General features: G+C 36.4%; 1 long non-coding RNA gene across 2 annotated transcripts; it reads right to left on the reverse strand.

Moving 5' to 3' along the window:
- Nucleotides 1-2,358: 2,358 nt before the first annotated feature.
- LOC105171221 (uncharacterized) lies at nucleotides 2,359-7,467 on the reverse strand. 2 transcript variants are annotated; one of them, XR_848557.3, is made up of 3 exons: nucleotides 7,150-7,438; nucleotides 4,702-4,843; nucleotides 2,359-3,390 (listed from the first exon to the last, which is right to left on the reverse strand). It is a non-coding gene; the product is annotated as an uncharacterized LOC105171221 (long non-coding RNA). The 2 variants fall into 2 exon arrangements; XR_016067250.1 differs by having other exon boundaries at nucleotides 2,359-4,843; nucleotides 7,150-7,467.
- Between the last annotated feature and the right edge of the window lie 12,994 nt (nucleotides 7,468-20,461).

Genomic DNA, 20,461 nt, shown 5'->3' on the forward strand with positions numbered 1-20,461 from the left:
AGCAAAACGAGATCACATAGAGCACTTGGTAAAATGGAGGGGATGTAGCAGCGAGGAGAACACCTGGGAGCGGGTGACGAAACTCAAGGCGTTTCTACCACTTTTCGAAGCCTACCATGCTTCCCTGGCGCCGAGGACGTCGCCATCTCAGGAGGGCAGGGTGTCAGGGGCTGCCCACGCAATCGGCACCCTTGACGCACATCGGCCACACAACAGCTCTACATAGCCGACCAGACAACCTTCGCCGACAGACACTGGACTCCTGCAGTCATAAAGTTTTAGGTTTTGGTCTTTTATCTTACTTTGTTATTTTGATTTGTTTTGTTTTGATTGCTCAGGAGACGTTAGGCCTCCTGAGGTGTGTTTTTCAATCCTTTTAATATCTATTGCTTTTAATAGGATTTATTTTTTTAGGCTATTATAGGGTAGAATGAGTTTAAAAAGCTTAGTTTAGTGACGTGTTAGAGTTCCCCTCAAGGCGATCTCCTTGCTCTAGCATTGTTGTCCACTGTATACGAACTTTTCAATTTAATGCGATCTACTTTCTAAAATCGTGTGTTAAAGTTGTTGTCATTTCTATTGTTGCTTTCGTATTGTGATTCCTGTCGGTGCGTTGCGTTAGTGTCGAGCGGGAATGTGTGTTGCGATTGGCGAAAGTAGTCGCGGACTACTAGCCATACGGTGCTCCTTTATGCACATTGCGGAAGGCGCCTCGTAAAAGGGGAAGGAACCAGAATTTTTATTGCTTTTTGGGTTTGTGAAATGAGGGAATGTGAAGCAATGCACCGTTTCTCTCTCTTCCTCTCCCTTTTTATCTTTTATTATCCCACCTCTTCTCCTACCAATATTTCCTTGTACTTTTAAGGAATAATCCTTTTGCCTACTCTATACTTATTAATTGTCTTTTTTAATATTATCAATTTTATTTTTTCATATCATTAAATTTATTATCTCATATAAAATACATTAATGAAAAATCAGTTATTTTTTTTTCTTTTTTCCAAAAAATAAAATGAATGAAAAGTCAATTAATTTTCTAGTTAAAGAAATGAAATAGCATATTTAATATAATTTACAATAATAATTAAATATTGTAATAGGCCGAGCCCAATTTGTTGATAGGGCTCAAACCATATTGAATCTCACACTGTTGATGGGCTTTGTTTGCTATTATACTGGGTCGATTTGAATCTCACACAGTTAATATAATGTGATATACTCAAATGTATGTACACAATTAATTTAAAATTTAAAAAAAAACTAATTATTATATTAAAAATATGTTAATTAGATAAATAAATTAATAAAAGTAATAAAAAAAAAGTATGAGAAAATATTGAAAAAGAAGAAAAAGGCATATGGAAGTTGAGAATAGACAAAATGCAAAGTTGAGAATAGAGGGGAAAAAATATTAATAAAATATTTAAGAAATAAAAAAATTGATATACCATAAAAATTGAAGGCACCATTTGGATACTTTTCAATTATATGTAGTATAGATTTTTATTCAAAGTAACGAAGAATTGTGTTTTTGTAAAGATATAGACAAATATCTAATATTATTATCCTTTTCATGGTTAAGGTTAAATTTCATGAATGTATAATAAGTTCTACAAAAACAACATTGAGGGCAAGCCTCCAAATAGCTGAGCAAAAACACTAAAACATGATCGTATTTTGATAATTATTTACAATTTTTAACTTTTAATCGTAGGAATAATTTTTTTATCTACTTATTGTCATGTCCGTTAAGTAATATTTGTTTTAATTCCTTCAGTAACGTTATAAATTATGTTGGTTTTGGAATTAACTACAATAAGCATTTGTATAATTTATTATGTAAACAAAAATTATAATAATTCTTTCTAAAAATAATTTTTTAAAAATTAATTATATCATAATCCATTATATAACCGATGGGTCAAACTGGGTGTCCAAATATTTAATATACAATGGTCATCATAAACAAAATAATCTTGCATATCATTCCATGTTTACGGTTTTGTGGTAAATAATTCTGTAGGAACCAATATTTCGATTAGTTTTTGATAACCATTTAACATTTTTCTTGAATATTCTGAACGAATTTTGTAAGCAATAAAACCAAATAAAATTAAAAAAATTTTCATAAAGTGATAAATTAATACTATCAAGAACAAAAAAAAAAAAGCTTTGATATCCATAGAAATTTATACATAATTGAGAGACTATTAATATAACATCTAAGTCAGAATCCAACTAATAATTTAATTTTAACATAAATTAACTAATTGCAAAATTACTACACATAATTTAGTAATCAATTATTCTATGAAAAAGGTATAATTGTCATTACAAAAAAGCAAGAAACATAAAACATGATAAATAAAGTATTCTATTAAAATTCTATCTCAATTCAACTATAAGGAAAAAATATAAAACACAGCGTATAGATAGAAAACTTCAATAACAAAAGTGCGCTTATTATACTATATTATATTATATAGTATTATAGTATATCATACTATAACAAAAGTGTGAACTCCACATATGTTTATCTCAATTAGGAAAAGGCAGTTATTATCTTTTATGGACTCCAACCAAGTGCTCTTTATTATATTATATTATATATTATTATTATGCTTTACTACAATAAAAATGTAACTCCACCTATGTTTTATTTCAATGAGGAAAAGACATTTATACCTATAAGACTATTTTAAACAATAAATGAAAATGTATGATGTTGGAGTAAACATGAAAAGAAATTTACTAATCCAATTCTGCCTCACGTTGTTACCTGGCTCTCCTTAGTTCAACATTTGTTGCTGTTTTCACTTCCCTTCCTGCCAATTCTTACATGTCAGAGGGTTGTAAATGCTAGCAGTAACTTAGTTCAACCTCAGTCCGATCACGCAAGACCACCATCTATACCAGAGAAACAGATTACAATGTAGGGAGGGGGAGAAGGAAAATATACACTTTTTTGTAACTACATAGGATTCATCATCTCACGTTCTAGGACTCTTTTAGTTGACTGTGTATCCTGTGCACCAAAAAGCTGAAGAATAGAGAGCAACAACACAGTTCCAGCAAGGTGATAGAATAGAAATATTGTTCCTAAGTACAGTAAATTAGAGCAGCAAAAATACAGAAGAAATACACTCCAATCTGTTCAAAAACCACGAAAATAAAGAGGAGGAATTGATAATGCTTCACAATACCTCACTAACAATGCGCCACTTCTTAAGCTACTTAAATCCAACCAAGTCCTTTGGGAAAGCCTGGTTCTTGACCCTGCGACTCGTAAGCACTGCTAAATCAAAATCCCCTTCCTCTATTTCATGGATTAACGTCCTCCAATTCCTCTAGTCTCATCCACAACATCCTTAAATATCTCCACTTACTCTTCTACATGTTTACATATCCTCATATTGGCATCAACCAAATTCTCAAAACCAAAGCATTTGTTGGAAACCAAGAAACATCATTTATAAGACACACACTCACATTACATAATTTCACATAAAAATTGCAAAACCACACATAAAAACTCATTCTCAATGTCAATAACACAGTAGTGTGACAATCATTTCAACAAACATTCATAAATCACCATAAAAATGCAAATTTAGCAAGTACTAAACCCCTTATTATATGACAGTCAAAGAAAATTCTAAAGAGTGAAGCCCACAAAATCTATCTCCTCTGGATAGGGAGCTATAGAAGGGACCTCAGTACTACTACACAAAGAAGAAACTGATTTTGTATGCACAACATGTCCCCTAGCTTTTTTCCCTACTTCCACTCTAGCAAAATTTTTCAAGCAACAAATTATCTTTAAATATAGTAATAAAACTACAGCCAGGAAAGTTTAAAAAATAATAAAACAGCAGAAACAATTATGGCCAGCCATTGCACACTAACCTTACTTAACATCACATGATATGCCAAAAAGGGGATTGTTGAAGGCACTATTTAGCTCTTCTCTTTTCATTTTTACCAACCGTAATCATATTAGAAGCAAGAAGAAATCTAGATAAATAGAAAGAAGATACGATGTGGTAGAAGTTTACTGTTATAAAGTATCAATAAACTAAGAAAATATTAGTATTCATAATTAATCAAAGTCTTATTCTTATACATGTATAAACACCGATCCATTTGAGCATAATGTTAATCATGTTGTAGCTAAGTACTAATCATTTAACAAGCAATCATTTCAATAATTCAAACTCTGCACCTTCAATTCTCTCCCCTAGTTCCCCTTTCTCGAATTGAAGAACTAGCTCAGTGGCAAAAAATATTAATTGTGAGCAACTTATAATGGTGCACAAGCAATGCAAGAAAAAACGTTTTCTCAAGGATACATGAAATAATAGCACATGGCATTTGTCAATCAACTTTTTCCGCTTCCTGTCAATTATTTTTTAATTACACTTAATAAGCACTACTATTTCCTCAAGTACCTCTATCTCCAACCATGAAGGAAGAGAAGGTTGGTTAAGAAAGAAGAAACGTGTGCTAAAGCAACAAAACCCTAACATCCTTCTATTCTTTCCTTTGTTCTTTTGGCTATCCAAAACGTCTACTCCAATAAAATGAAAGTTTGAAAGCACCACTAAATTACCAAAACTAGAAATAGAATAGAATAGTATTAAGGAAAATGAAATTCACATGAGAGGATTTAATGTGAACACCAAAACTCAAGAGAATCCTTACTTTTCACATAGTTGAATCTTTGCATTGTTTGCAAACCCAACAATTTCTACAGACGACCAGAATGCAGCAGTGTATGTGCGCATCCATGCTGTAAGTGTACCATGACGAAGTCTTCCTTCCTGGGAGACATTGTTTCACCGAGCTGTGTAAACAAAGTAAGTTTGCATTCAAAATTATGATATGGAAGGACAATAACAACATCAAAATTGACACATGCTAAATAAAATGATCCCTACTTACAGCACCGAAAAAACCAAGCAAACTTTGCGAATTTAACCACGAAATTACCACAGTTTGGCAAGATGCCTTCACAGCTCTTTTCGTGAGTCCATTTGAGTTTAATTAATTAAAGTTTAGGCCAAAAAAGTCCAAAGATTCATTTAATCCAATTATATAAATCTAAGCCTAAAACACTAAGTAATTAATCCAATCAATTAATTAAGTCAAACCTAATAAATCAATGCAATTAATTCAAAGGTGTTAAGCCCAAAATTAAGTAATCTAATTAACTAATTCTTGAGACATCCCTCTAATGAATTATTAAATAAATGATCCAATCATTTATATATATTCTGCTTGAATTAATTTAATTCAAGTAAATTAATTCATTTCTTTCTGAATTAATTCTAAATCAAGTCCACCAATTCCATAGTGACTCGTGTGTGACTCTTTAGGTTCACCCTCAGCTAGACTTGAGCATTGTGTCCAACACAAATAATTAATTAAATTAAATTAAATTAATTATTTTCAATTAACCAATAATCAGAAACGCCTGTCACCATGGGTGGCCGTCTACCAACGGTCCACGGCACTAGAGACTAGGTGAATGTTGGCGTGAATGTTTAGGCTCTCGAGTTCATACAGGTACGGTCCTTCCATCGATCATCTCCCGACCTTAGTCTAGGGCATGAAATTGGGCGTCGGTTCCCACCATAGACCAAACAACTATGCTGAAACTTAAGATGCGTTTAGACTATTGATCAACAAAGAAAACTATTTTCTATTCGACCAATTGCTATGTCTAAACGATATATCCATCAAATACTGATAGGGGACGGATTCTATCTTGAAATCCATCGTCCTCAATACATAATCTGACTACACTAAACAAGGCTTATAATGACTAAATCGAAGACATAGTCATCTCTTCCCAAATCCAAGATATAGCAATCATGTGCATGCGACGGCCATCCTCAAGTCCAAGGACTAATCCTGTACTATCGGAGCCGGGAATTCAAGTCATACCGACCAAGCCTCCAAGACTTCCATATAACGATTCCCGCGAGTCAATTCAATCAGCTAACAACCTTATCAACTAATCCACTAAAATTGCATAGACATCCCATGTCTATCACCGATGAAACACGGAACTCGTCAATGAATGCAATACTTAGTGCAAGTCTCTATAGGACTCTCGATCTCCAGTTACAAGGTTCTCGACTTGGAACGTTTCAAACTAACCCTAAGAAGTTGGTTTCATAGCTGTCATCCAATACGCAACACAACTACATGGGCTATTCAATTGGTCTGCAGCAATTTGTTGTGACGTTCAAACACCATGCAACGTAAATGGTAAGCACAACAAACACATGATGTCACAGATGAATGCTTTCTACATTCATCAGGATAATATCACATTAATAAAGATTGATAAATGGTTCTCAAAATCGCAAATTCAATTGGCTTTCTGGTCACCATTCTAACAGTTCCTAATAATTTTTCAAATCTATTCATTTTAATATCCATACTTTCAGCAATTAAGAATAAAATACAAATACTTATGTCACCATTTTCATTAGCATTTTCTGAACAGTTTTTGGCAGCATCTCTGTTTTAACTTAAAAGTTCTTTCCAGTCGAAAATATAGTTGATAAAGGCTCTATTTTTACTCCAAATGTTGCGATTTGTGTCTAGTTTAATTTCTAACAAGAATCATACAAATTGGATCTCTATGTAATAAATTATAAAGGCTTTAGTACAGCCTGGTCAGATTGGAACAAATTTAAACCTCTTACTTTAATATTCTCTCAAACTCATTTACTCTTCCAAAAATCACCAAATTTTCATAATATAGTTTCCTATGTTCGTAGTTTCATTTTGGGAAAGAATTATGCAAATTGAACCAATAGAAAGCTACAAGGTTTTAAATATACTTTGTCTGATTCCCTACAGAGAGCAACAGAATATTTTCTTTTTTTTACCCATTCAAAAGACCGTTTTAGCTTCTAGTCAAAACTATAAAGTTTTAATACACATCTCAAAGTTTTCAAAGACTCAAGAATCACTAAATGTTAACTGGTATACGCTTTATAATTTCGATTTACAGAGGCTGATCGAAACAGAGCTTTTCCTACTGTCTTTCTTCCATCTTTATTGGTTTATTTTCTTTAATTTCAACTAACATCCAGTTCCTCTACGAATTTAGACATGTAAAATGAATAAAATTACCAAATTCAGCTGTGTAAGCAGTTTATGATTGATGGAAACGGAGGAACTTCCAACTCCCCCCCTCCTCTTCTCTTCTCTTTTTTTCTCCTTCCCTCTTCTCTCCACCGCCTCACTCTTTTTCTCTTTTTTCTTTTGTTTTCTTCCTACACTCTTCTTGTATATATCTACCTTATATGTCTAAATGTGTATGTATCGCTCTCTTCTCTCCTCTCTTCTCTTCTTTCTTCCACCGCTTCTCTCCTTTGTCTCTCCTTCTTTTTTCGTTCTTTCTACATTCTTCTCTTATATATATAACTCATATGTTTACATATATATATATATTTATATATTCATATAAGTTAAAAATGGGGGTGTGTGTGTGTTTATATATGAAGATATTAAGATATATATACATGTTGATAAAGATGTGAGAAAAGATTTTTCTTTTCTTGTCCTACTCCACCATCTTTATCCTTATTTTCTTTGCTAATTCGTTGTGTAGTATGTATATGTATATACATATTAAGAAAAGATTGTTTTTGACTCCCCTTCATTCTTACAAATCTACACTTCAATCCAAAAATTCTTATTTTACAAGTATTGGAATGCCTACAATAATTTATCTCATCTTTTTAATTATCACATTAACCCTAAATATTATATAACTCATAACTCTATATATCCATATTCATATCCTTATACTTAATAAATGAGAATTCTAGGTAATAACTCTAGGGGCGTTACAGAAAGGAGTCGAGAGTTGAAATATGTTTGCAGTAATCTACCAAAACTTGCTATACCACAAGACGAGGATGAATTGGTACTCTACACAGACACCGATGACTATAGACACTGATGACTATACAGGGGAAGAACCTTGTATATATAAAAGAGGATTATTGTTATTAGAACAACAAATCCAAGTCTAGCATATTAACTAGAAGGAGTTCTTTGCAATTTGGAAGGCTTTTAAAATTGACCTCTATTTTTACTTGCTAAAGAATTCATGTTAAAAGTTGATGGTACTAATGTAAAGGATTTTTTGAAGAATAAATTAGAATTTAAAATTGAGAAGGCTTGTACTATCAGATGGCAAGCATAATGCTAATATTATTGTTATAAAATCTCATAAGAATCTTCTTGCAAATTTTCAGACAAGAGATGGAGGCATCTTAAGCAAACTCCATCATGTTGAGGCTCAATCACCTCAGAGAAAATCTTTAGCAGCTTGACAAGAAGTTTGGATGGCTAGCGGTGAATAGGCCAAGTAGCCGGACAAGTTTAAAGAGTTGATCTTGACACTGTCTAGGTCACAATAAGGAGTTCCATGTTTGCATCGACCTTGCTATAGAATGACTTGATAGAATCAATTCGAAAGGCATAGCCCTCGGTGACGACTCGCAAATTGAATGAGAATGACCTTGAACATGCCTTTAGAGTACAGGACTCTAAACTTATAGCGTCAGATTCAAGTACCAGTTGTACAGGGCCATCACCCGATTCTGGTCAAACAGTAATAATTCGATCATAGAGATTGCAAACTCCTGATGATGCAAGTCAACCCAGCACCTCTAGGGTTAACAAGAGAGATATTAGCCTTACGCTAATGACAGGCACTTCTAGGGCTAATACTATTGGAATAGGTGACCAAAAGGCAATTAGATTGGCGGTTTGAGAATCATTGAAGCAATCTTTATTTAAGGAATATTCTTGCAACGAATATGGTAAGTATTGGTCTTTTGCGCATGTGTCTGTTGTGCTTACCAGATTACATTACTTTAACGTGACAACAGGTCCTCACAAACCGCTAAATAATCCATCTAGTTGGGCTGCGCATTAAATGGTGGCTACGAAACCAACTTCTGAGGGTTCGTTTGAAATGTTCCATGTCGAGGAGCTCGAGACTGGGCATCAAGAGTCCTATTGAGACTTACACTGAGTATTGCATTCATTAAATAAGTGTCGCATTTCATCGACGACAGACGTTGGATGTTTATGCAATTTCAGTGGGTTAGTTGAGAACGTGATTAACTGACTGAGCTAACTCGCGGAATCATCATAAGAACCCCTCGGAGGCTTGGTCGATATGACTTCAGTCCTCGGCTCTGATAGTACGGGAGTAGTCCTCAGGTTTGAGAAATTACGGCAACCACATGCATACGATGACTGTATTTTGGATCTTCACGAGAGTTGATTGTACTACAGACATGATCATCATAAGCCTTGTCTAGTACAGTCGGAGTATGTAGTGAGGATGGTGAGTTCCAAGAAGAGGATCCATCCCTTATCAGTATGTGACAAAGGTATCTCCTATGCACTCAGATATGCGTTCACGCCCACAATCATTGATCGAAGAGGAAAAGGAAGTTCCTATATCGAGAAACTAGGCATTATGCGATCTCAAGTATTAATCATAGATGCCTAGTCCAGGATGGGAACCAACACCTAATTTCATGCCCTAGACTAAGGTCAGGAGATGCTAGATGGAAGGACCATACCCGTATAGACTCGAAAGCCTAAATATTCACAACGGTAATTCACCTAGTCTCTAGTGCATGGACAGTTGCTAGACGGCCACCCAAGTCTAATTGAAAAATGAACCTAAAGAGTCACACACAAATCATCCAAAAAGAACAAGGAATTAATTTTTGAAATTATTCCACAAGTAATATGATTACTTACAAAGAGAGATCCATTGGATGGTAAAAAAGTCCAAAGAATAAATTAATGAAATTAATTTAGATTGAGCTTGTCCTTATAATTTAATAAGTTGGATCCTATGAAATAATAAGGATAATTTGGGCTAATGTATTTAATTAGAATAAATATAAGATTGAGCTCAATTAAATGGATTTTTATTAAATTGATTTAAATAAAAATTCATTGAGCTTGTATTTTTAAGGGTAAAATTCGGCCAATCCCATTATTTTTAGCCCATGGAAGATTCTATGGAAGGAAATAAATGGCTAAAAAATTGTATTTTCGTGAAGTTAGAGGATCTCTATATTTTCAGTAAAGAGAAATATGCCCTGAAGATAATAGAATGTATTAAGATTCATTCTTAATTATCAAACAAAGGTATATATATATATATAAAATATAATTACTTGAAAAATAATTATAATCATTATTACACAACAAAAAAAAAAAATAATCCCCCTCTACCAAAGGAGCTCTTGGCCGCCACTCTTTCTCTAGCACTAGGTGCATTTTTTTTTTTTTTGTCTTCTTCTCCTCTAGCAAACAAAACAAAGAGATCCGACTCTGGTGTGGTATGGACGAATTAAAGGACTGCTATATTGCAGCCTCAAGTGAAGAATATTTCAAGCGATTGTGAAAAAACGAAGGTATCGTTTTTCACTCCTTTAATTTTGGTTTTATTGATTTTATATCAGCCCCATGTTAGGTTTTATTTTAGTACATCGAACGCCCAGGAACTCTGAGGATACACCCATTGGATTGGTTTAATTTCTGAGTTTAATTTTTGTTACTGCGTATTTTATCTTATGGCTTCCGCTAGAGCGTTCCCGAGCCGTACCACGCTATCCCTTCAAGTGGTATTAGAGCTCGGTTCGATGTAGGGGCTGATAATTATGTGATTAACGTGATTTTACGGTTTTTGAAAGGATGCTTTATCGATTTTCGTTTAATGATTATATCATGAAAATGGCTCGTTCTTTTTTTGTAATTTATGGATGATTAAAGCATATACAAAAATTTGTATATGGCTGGCGCGCACACTGAGATCTCAGCAGGTAGGGCATGCGCAGACAGAAGCTCGAGCGCACTACAAGGACCAACTGCCGACGGTTGGGCCATTTTTTTTCGTTTTTCAAAAATTTAATTTTCTGAAATTTTTCTTCATTGTTAATTTTGTTGTTTTTAATTTTTGGATAAAATTGGATTTTTTCAAAAATTAAAATTGCATAATTAATTGAATTTATTATATGCAATGGATGCACATATTTTCGATTATCCTTTAATTGCAAATTAAGAACCTGTGCTTTCTTCATATAATTTTTATTTTGTGATATTGGATATCATGGATTGTTATATTACTGAAGTGCATGGATGGATGATCATGAAGCCCACGACCTCTTGTATGTTTATGGCTGGAATGCGATGTTCTCTCTCCCTCTCGTTTGTTGCCTTGGAATAATTAGGCTTGTTATCTTCGTCTATATGTACTCCACTCAACTTCTGATCGGATTTTCTTTTTAAATTATAATGAGAGTAGTATAGAGATTTTGATGAGGTTTTTATTTTTAAGCAAGCTCATGGAGAAGAATGTCAACAAGAGGAGGAGGCCCAGAAAAACAAATTAGAGGGCCCTTCTACATGTTGATGGATAAAATATTTTGTAATAGCATAGGGCCACCTTAAACTGACCATAGACTCACTGCGGGCTCAGTGGGTCGCATAGGTTGGGCTCGTGATCATCCCACAAGGGCGTGCTTAACTGTGTTGCATGCGGTGATTTATTTATTGCTTTAGCGTTTAACGTTATGCATGCAACACAATTATGTGATGGCGTCTCAGTCAAATAAATCAAAAATTACCTCTCACTTGGTTGGACCAAGTTAATGTGTTAGGGCCAAAATGAACATGGATCAAAATAGTTTGATGGATTAAATTGCAATTTTAATCCCATTAGATAAGGTTGTTATCACTTCTAGTCCCTTGCTTTACTTGGTTAACACTTATGGTCCCAAAGATTTTAGAATTTTAACAGAATTGGTCCTTTAGTCAAACCCTTCTACTTTTCTTTGATAATCTACCCCTTAAGCTAAAAATTAGGCCCAACATGCTTCTGAAATAAATTAAGACCCCATAAATTCATACCTTGTTTCGACCGCTCTGTTTTCAGGTACTCCAAGTCCTCGTTTTACGGACTTCCTCCAACCACACTACCGCGCCGTCAAATCCCAGGGCTCAACCCTGGACAGGCGGTGGAAACTACCAAGCTGGAGTACGGTAGGGGCAGAGGGAATTTCCGGTGGAGCGGTGAAATGCGTAGAGATCGGAAAGAACACCAACGGCGAAAGCACTCTGCTGGGCCGACACTGACACTGAGAGACGAAAGCTAGGGGAGCGAATGGGATTAGATACCCCAGTAGTCCTAGCCGTAAACGATGGATACTAGGCGCAGATGGTTTGTAGACACTTGGCTACTTTAGTAACAAAACAACACAACCCTATTTCATTTCCTACCTTAGGGCGTAAAAAACACTTTGATACAGGGACTTAATAGAATTTTGGTTAACAAATTGAAGAGAAGCCTTACTTTTATTGAAGAAATATATAGAATATTAAAAAGATATCATTCCTCCATTGGAGGACATAACTGTTTAGCCTCTCATATGATAGAGGACTTGACTCGTTGGGGAAACCCCCATAAACTAAGAAATTTGAAAATACAAAGACTCAAAATTCAAAATATTATGCTTTGAAGAGTTGGATAGGTTTTTTTATGATCCCCATTTCCTTTATTGCACCCTTATTTATAGACATCCGCAAACTTCAAATCCGGACTTCAAACTTATTTTTTGATGATGTCATTGCATTCGTCATCATCTTGTCTCTTTCGGATGACATCACTGCGTTTTCAGTTGTTTGCCATGTGACTACTAGCTAGCTTTGCTGCTTTGCTGACTGTTGGCCTTTGTCATTTTATGCCGATAATCTTATCCTTGAATTTTTTTACATTTTTCAACTTTTACTTCTTTTTGTAAAAATTCTTTCTTTTTTCCTTACCCTGGTTTGGTTCGGGTTTTTTTTGTGTTATCCGAATCTTTGTTCCAACCAGGGACTTCTCTTGTTTTCCACAACAAGGGCATAAATAGTTATTCCATTGCTGAACATGCAACATGTTGCACATCTTCTTTCTTGTAGCTTCGGTCGCTGGTAGCTTACTTTGCCATATTAACATCCTCTTCTTTTAAAATAAGCTTTCTGTGAACTCATAAGGTACAGTGGAGCGATCCATTCACTTTGTTGGAGAAAATTTTGAATTGATACAGTGGGACAGACCCATAATCCCCAAGCTCTTCTGGTAGGGATATTGTCTTCACTAATGACTCATACCAGGTGAGCTTCTCCTGAGGTAGCTTTGATTTTATTGAAAGCCACCATGTCTGGTCTCTGCAACTTCATGAAATGAAATGCTAGATGAGACCCTTTTTCTGCCGTTTTTGGAGCAACTGATACGAATTTTATCAACAGAACATTGCCTCTTTTTAGGTGGGGATTATTTTTCCATAAATCAAAGACCGTCCCACTAATCCATTCCGAAAGTTTTGAAATTTTCGGAAAACATGGTGACATAGTATGAACTGAAACAAGAGCTCCAAACTCATACCATTCTCTGACATCCTCCAGTTTGAACCTTTCTAACATCCAGACCCTATTGTACTTTCGAGATATTTCGATAATGGTATTGCCTTTCCCACATGTGTTGATAGTCCTGCCCAGCAGAAGAAGATATAAATTTGTTAGTATTAACCTTAGAAGTATCTGTCATTGGCCTAAGGCTAATCTCTCTTTCTTTATCACAAAAGGTGCTGGGTTAACGTGAATCCTCAGGAGTTTGCACTTCCTGTGACTCAATTGTTGTCGTTTCACCAGAGTCCAATGATGGCCTTGTGCAATCGGTACTTGAATCCGACGCTACAAGTCTAGTGCCCTGTACTCTAAAGGCATGTTTAGAGTCATCTTCCCTCAACTCGTGAGTCATCCTCGAATATGATGCCTTTCGAATTGGTTCTCGTAAATTGTTCCATAGCGAGGTGGATGCTAATAAGGAACTCCTTATGGCGACCTGGACTATGTCTAAATCAGCTCTTTGGATTTGTCTGGGAACCTGGGTGTTCACGGCTAGCTACCCGAACTTCTTGTCAAGTTCCTCAGGTTTTCTTGAAGGTACCTTAGACTTAGCATGATGGAGTTGTTTCAGATGCCTCCATCTCTCATCAAGAAATTTGCAAAAATATTTTCATGAGATTTTATAATGACAATATTAAAACAATAATATTGGCATTCAGCTTGATAGAACATTTTCATGAGATTCTAATTTATTTTTTTCAGAAAGCCTTAACATTAATATTATCAACCTAAAGTAAATTCTTTAGCAAGTAAAAGTAAAGGTAATTTCTTAAAAGCCTTCCAAGCAGCAAAGAATTCTTTCTCGTTCATATGCCAAACTTTGTCTTGTTGTTCTGAGAACAACCTTTCTGTATATCTACAAAGTTCCTATAGTTGTCTTCTTCATGAGCACTATTGTCCATCTATAGTCATTGGCGTCTATGTAGACTACCAATTCATCCTTATCTTGTGGTATAAAAAGCTTTGTTAGGTTATTGCAAACCTATTTCAGCTCATGAACCCTTTTTGTGTGGATTTCTTGCCATTTCCACTTTTAACTTTCTATTTCTTTCAGAAGTGGTCGGAAATCCTTCCTATATCTTGTAAAATCCTTAATGAAGATACCTGCAAAATTAACCCAAGAAGGTTTACAAATGCTTCTTGTCCTTGAGTACGTCTGGAAAATTGCGAATTTTCTCCACAATATAATCCTGTAACTCAATTCCTATTTCGTCAATAAGAACTCCTAGAAATTCAATTTTATTGACAGCAGTAGTAGCTTTCTTATCAGAATGTACTAAACCTTCTTTATGACATGCATCAAAAAATATTTCAAGATGTTTAATATGATCTTTCATATTTTTAGATGCAATCAGTATGTCGACAATGTAGATAAACATGAATTCAAAATAATCTTTAAGAAGATTATCCATTTTTCTTTGAAATATCTGGGTTGTATTAGCTAAACCCATTGGAAGCACATTCCCAGATATATTGTCCTTGTGATGTGGAAAATTCTTTGATTCACTCTCCATCTTAATCTGATAAACCAGATCTATAATTGAATTTAGAAGAAACTTTTGCTCGTTTAATGCAATCAATTAAGTGTTCTCTATTAGGAATATAATACAATCAAACTCTAATATTGTATTAATACCTTGATAGTTAATTACCAACTTGGGCTTACCTCTCTTTATCTCACCATGGTTTCTTACTAGAAATCTAGGACTACTCTAGGTAAAGATTCTAGGTTCGATGAGTCCAAGGTTGATATGCTCTTTAATAATCATTTGCATATCCTTCTTGTCTTCCATGTTCATCTAGATAGGTTTGTATCGAACATACTCATACTTGCATTCTTCTTTGACTTTTAGAGTAGCCTCGATCTTATTCTTGAAAGAATCAGTATGGCCCGGGAACGCGGAGGAAGCGTAAAATACAAAATATTTTTAAAACGAATCAAAGGAGTGTTCCCTTTGAAATTTTCCAGCATTCAGTGTTTGTCAAAAGCATAATAATAACATGTAAACATGCTAGACAAGTGGCTAGAGGATGAAACAAAAAACATAGAAAAAAAAGTGAAACTTTACCTTTTGTTTCTGTAGTTGAACAGCAACTTGCGTTATTTCCTTTACGTTCTCCCGTTCACTTTATGATTCAAATTAGAACCCCTCTAATTTGTCCCCACCACACTGAGGAAGAGATATAGTTCTTTTTCTATTGCTAGATTGAATAAAGAACAAGAAGAAAAATAACTCCAAACTAATAGTATGAACTACCCCTTGATTGTTGCAACACCTCATAAAAAGAGTGTCCCTTAGACTACGAACGGGAAGCATGAAAGCGAGTCGGTAGGCTAATTCCTCATCTGCAAATCAGCCCCTCCCGTAAGTTGTTTTCTCAACGAATAAGGAATTGTAGGAGTGAAATCCTAATGTAATTTGAAAAAGCAAACGACAAGTCCAAAGCAACAAAATAGGAAAAATATGTATTTTTCCTATTTCTAAGATTAAACAATTAAACAAAAGGATTCGCACTTTTCTTTCACTTCATTGCGGCTCTAAAACTAAAAGAGGGAGCGGACTTGGGAATGAAAGAAGCCTAGAAAAAGAGTGATGTCGATCCTTTGGAGTGGGAGTTCTTTTTTTTTTGGTAATGGTAAATTTCATTAATAAAAATGGTACAGTACAACAATTAATTGGGTAGTCCCTCGACAGGCCAAGGGATACGCCATAGTCTATAAAGAGCCCATGTAATAATCGAACTGGAAAGATTAAGGCTCAGAATCCTCTGCCTAACATCATCAATAATATGAGAAGCCAATACATTAGGCGGGTGTTCACTTTGCTGGAATCGTCTGGAGTTTCTTTCTCGCCACAAATGGTAAACCAATGACCCAAGTAACGCTCGGTATGCTGCATTGATGATATGCTTCCCTCTCCATTTTTTTACTGCCCATTCCACATCCATTGCCCATGTGCGATTGGGCCAATCGAATCGAATTATTTCCCGTATGGCTATAAGGCATCTTCTGCTATATTGGCATCGGAAGAATAAATGATTATGTGTCTCGGTTGGAGTGGGAGTTCTTCTATCTCCTACGGGGGTTAGAATCACAAGCCTCTCGAGGGGGCTCTCTGGCTTGGTAAGGCCTAGCTTCCTTGTTCTTGCTTTGGTTTTCTAGTTCTACCTATGAATGAAAAAGAGCTAATGGAATTCGACCAGTGGACGATAGGTCTCGGACAAGGCTTGAGCATGCCTCCTTTCTTCTTCTTTTCCGGCTATTTAAGTGAATACCTTCTTCCCAGCCAAATGTACCTTTTTCTCTAATCTTCCCGAGTGAAGAAACTGAACGTACTTTGGTTAGTCATTCTCTTTGTATCGACTTCCATCTGTCTCTTTGTCCCTGATCGTTTCAAGAATAGAATGAAGCAAGTGGGCCGGGTTTTAGGTTTTAGGCTTATAAATCATAGGGAAAAGGCAGGGGATTACTTCCTAAATAAATGCTTTAAAAGGGGAAATTTGATCGTACCGCGGACGCCAGATGAAGCAAAAATCGTTTGAATGAATGCCTTAGTAAGGTATCATGCTTTTGAAAGCTGTCCAAAGGGAAGGGACCTTTAAAGCAGGAAGCACCCAATTGCCTTTGCGAGTGCCATCGTATAATATCATAGGCTCGTCCACTCTTTCCTATTGTCGGACGTATGGTTCTTATCGAATGCGGGAAACTTTACGAGAACTTTTAGAACTCCCCTTTTAGTAAGAAAACTAAACAGAACCGGGTTTTCTTTCCCCATAGGTTTCTATCTATCAATTACGAGGGTAGGTACGTCCAGTCAAGTAATCCAAGACTTGGACAGTACCGCATACCAAGACTTCACAACAAACAACTTTCTTTCCAGGAGGTCAGAGGAAAACATAGGACAAGATGAGCCCCCCATATCGAAAAATTTCATAAGAGAATACATCAGGTTTACAATAGCATTCCGCTTCTCAATTCACTTTAAGCGTCAAGTACCAATAAAGGTTCAGTGTGCCTTCATTCAGTGAAACAAACACGTGAAAGACTTGATGCCTACTCCTGATCTTAAAAGCTGAAAGGAAGATTTCCAGATAGAGAGAAAGATCCATTGAAAGAAGCCCGCATACCCACTCTTCTTTCCCCCAACACCCCTGTTGGGGGTTGGGGCCTCACCTTCTCTTGGAAAGGCTACAAACCTCTGCTCTGAGTGGTCTACTCTTCTTCCCCACCGGGCGCAGGCTACGATTTTTTGAACTGTCTTTGTGAACATGAAGAGATGTGATTGAGTTTTCACGCTTTCACTAAGGGATTTCTTTTTCCTTCTTCTATAAAATGCACATAGGCAAGATTTAACACAAAGAGACGAGATCGACGACCCGAGGTAGAGTTGATATCTTGCTACTGATTACTTGAGGGAGTGAACCCTATGAGATCGATAGATAACCCGTAAAAGGAAGCCAAGCCGCTAGACACCCACCCCGTTCTTTTCTTACACACCTGGATGGTGGTTGGGGATTTGAACTCGGTGAGCTCTCCGGAAGAAGTGTTGAATGATACCAGTCCATGAGAAGTTTATTAGGTGAATTTTTTATAATGAGTTGGTGGATCTTGGGTACTCTGGGAGCAAATTTACATGGAGTAGGAGACGCTTTGTAGTGCTAGGCTGGACAGAGCACTCTGCAGTGTGGATTGGAGGATGAAATTTGAGAATGCCTATGTGGAGCACCTCCCTCGTGCGCAATCTAACCATTGCCTCTTTTGATTAAGCTCAGCCAGCAAGAGCCATTATACAAACCATTCTCAAGTTTGAATCTGCCTGGATTACTAGGGATGATTTTCACCAAGTAGAGGATATGAACTGGGACACCAATCCACCGTTTGAAGATAACAAGAGCAATGTCACCAAGAAGTTGCAGGAATGAAATAGAACAAGTTTCGGTAATATTTTTTCATAACAAGAGGCGCTTGTGTGCCCGGATGAATAGGAGTTCGATCTTTAGGCAATCTCGCATTGCTGCCTCAGTTTGCCTGCTCACACCATGTGATGGTGTGGATGTGTGCAGAGAAATTGTATCCCGATAAGGTCTTTGACATGCAGGATAGCGGATGCATTGATTCTGTCGAAAGAGGTAGGGACTAACTAATCCTTCGGGACTCACGCTCGATAGCGAATTCCAGCGAAATATCATAGATGAGAGACGGAGGAAACAACCTTCTTCAGGGATAAAGATTTCAAGTTCAGACAAGAAATTCCGATCAAGAAGGGGGAATGGGGCTTTAAGGTGTTGATTTTCTAAATTGGCATTTGGGTTCGAATCCCATTTCCTCCGCCCATACCTGCAGTTAGGTGGGATTAGCTTGCGTATTCCTTGCCTGCCCCAGCTGGAACTATTCTAACTTTGATTGCCCTAGAAAAGATTGCAACTGGATTGGAAATGGTGATGTGCTTACTAACCAATTTACTAACTAATGTATGCTAATGTAGAAGGGTCTTTCAGAACCTCTCTCTATGCGGCACCTGCCTTTACCTTGACGCCTGGGTGAGCACCTGTTCTTGCATATGAGCGCTTGCTAGCATTCCTCTGTGCTATAGTTTCATTCGAGTCGATATTGTACTTTAAAGAGATCCGTAGGTGAAAGCTAGTCTCCTAAACGAAGCTTTGGGAACTCTAGGATTCCTTGCTTGAACTTGATCGCTAAGCTAACACAATGAGAGTGTTTTCTCCCCAACGGCTAATAAAGGAAGAATGCTCCAAAGGGGAGGTCATTTTAGACGTAAAGAAGAGATTTGAAAAAAATGAAAGAGTAGTGATACAGGAAGCAGTTTCCAGTAGAACCTAAGATAAGGGTAGCTCAATTTCTAAGTAAGAGTTTGAAAGGGCTTTTAGACAGGTAGAGTGAAGCCGGAAGCTCGCCTAATAGTAGGAAAGGACTACTACTACTTATTCTATCGAATAAGAGCTAGTGACTGCAGGAAAATACCTATTCCCGGTGAATACACATAGCTATAAAGAATTATAAAGCTTATCACTCTTTCTCGATGCTTTGAATAGCGTAGTTTAGTCTAAAACTTACCTTTCGATCCTAGTGAGTTAAGCGCCCCGGGTAGAGATGTTCAAGTTCTTTTTACTGATTTGAGTTACAAAGAATTGCATAATAGCAAGATGGCTCTTTCTGCTTATGGTTGGACTGACGGTCTTTGGCAAGGTACTTAACTTACTCTACTAGAAAAGGGACGAGAAGGTGATGCCCAGTCGGGAGAAAGTATAAGGGACGGTGCGGGAAATTCTGTATGTAATAGTCTAAGAGACGTGGACTTCAATGCTGTGACTTTCGAAATCTTTATTCTTTTTACTTGCTGCTTCTTCTTACCCCACTGCTAAAATTGAGAAAGCTTTAGGCCTGAGGCCGCATTCGGAAGGAGAAAGGGGCAGACGCATCTAACCGTTGAACTAACATTAGAACTCATCGCCTTTGGCAGGACCGAAAATCAGAGCTCGAAAGTAAAAGTCAGCCTCAGGATCCTCATTCTGGGCACCAAAACATTTACAGCGCCTGGTTCTTACTCAGAGTTCAGCGGCAACATAGTCCCTCCTAGATAGAAAGAAAAAAGTAAACCTACCAAAAAAAAATGAATAAAATTCATCTCCCTCAAAGAGCTCATTAGTGGGTAACCCTAAAAGTAGAAAGGATGAAAAAACCTGTTGCTGGAAGGCAAGTAAGGAAACTTAAGGGCTACTGATTCAATTCACTAACTAAGCTTGAAGTGAACTATGGGACATCTCAATACGAAACCACCAATGAATGAGGAATGCAGGACTAAGCACAAGGTTACGTATTGGCACTTTCAGGATCCTAAACCTAACCTCGCTTGGCTTATTTCAGTACTACCATCTCCAGGACGAAGTGAGGCAGCTCGACCAAGAGAAGAGCAGCTCCACCAATAGAACA

Source organism: Sesamum indicum, linkage group LG9 (assembly GCF_026168435.1).
Source record: "Sesamum indicum cultivar Baizhima isolate 11 linkage group LG9, ASM2616843v1, whole genome shotgun sequence".
Taxonomy (NCBI): Eukaryota; Viridiplantae; Streptophyta; class Magnoliopsida; order Lamiales; family Pedaliaceae; genus Sesamum; species Sesamum indicum.